This window comes from Mycetomoellerius zeteki, unplaced genomic scaffold (assembly GCF_001594055.1).
Source record: "Mycetomoellerius zeteki isolate Tzet28-1 unplaced genomic scaffold, Tzet1.0 scaffold113, whole genome shotgun sequence".
Lineage (NCBI taxonomy): Eukaryota > Metazoa > Arthropoda > Insecta > Hymenoptera > Formicidae > Mycetomoellerius > Mycetomoellerius zeteki.
The window spans coordinates 1,809,268-1,810,161 of record NW_017256051.1 but is presented as its reverse complement, the minus strand read 5'-3'; positions in this window follow the sequence as shown (position 1 = coordinate 1,810,161).

Genomic DNA, 894 nt, shown 5'->3' with positions numbered 1-894 from the left:
TATCAGTTTGAACTCTTGGGTGGCGTCGCCAATATCAAATCAAGGTCACATCCATTTTTTTTAATATCGATAATTTTTGGACACCCTATTTTTGAGATATCAGAATTTAATAACCGATGTCAAAAGCTTTTCAAAATGCTTCCATAAAGTTCATTTTTAAGATCATTAAATAGATCTTTCTATAATCTTTGTCTAAAACATTTTTTTTTTAATGCATACTTTCCGAGATATTCAGTCGACCCAGAACTTTTGGCGGGCACTGTATACTATTAAAAACTATTCTATACCCTTCCTTACTTACGTAATGACTTCATGCGAAGCGACTTTCATCCTACCTCCCCTCTACTTCAGGGGTGCACGACTTCCACGCGAAGCGACTCTCACCTCCCCCCCCTGCTAAGGGGCGCACGACCTCCCCCCTGTTTAGGGGCACACGACTTTCCATTCTTAATAACTTTCCTTCTTAATAACTTTTTAACGGGTAATGAACAACGGCTAAAACCTATTGGAGATTACTCAGAATCACTGGAGGATCACTCCCTTCAATGATTTTGACTTTAACAACATATGTCAAGGTCAAGGTCATTGGAGGAGAGTCCCCTAATCTGGAATATTACCTTTATTTGAATTTTATTACATGGTTGCAACTTTTTTTTACAAAATAATTAAAATCTATAAAAATATTAATATTATAGGAATCATTTTCATTATTTTCTGTGAATATTCAATACTAAATGGCAATATCAAAACTACTAAAATAACTAATTCTGAAAATCACGCTGTTTATATATGAATTTCTTGCAATTCAGCGAGGAATTCTCGAGCAATGTGAAAGGACGCGTATGTGTTCACACATGAGAGATACTGGTGGCGACAAATCAAAGTTACGGACGG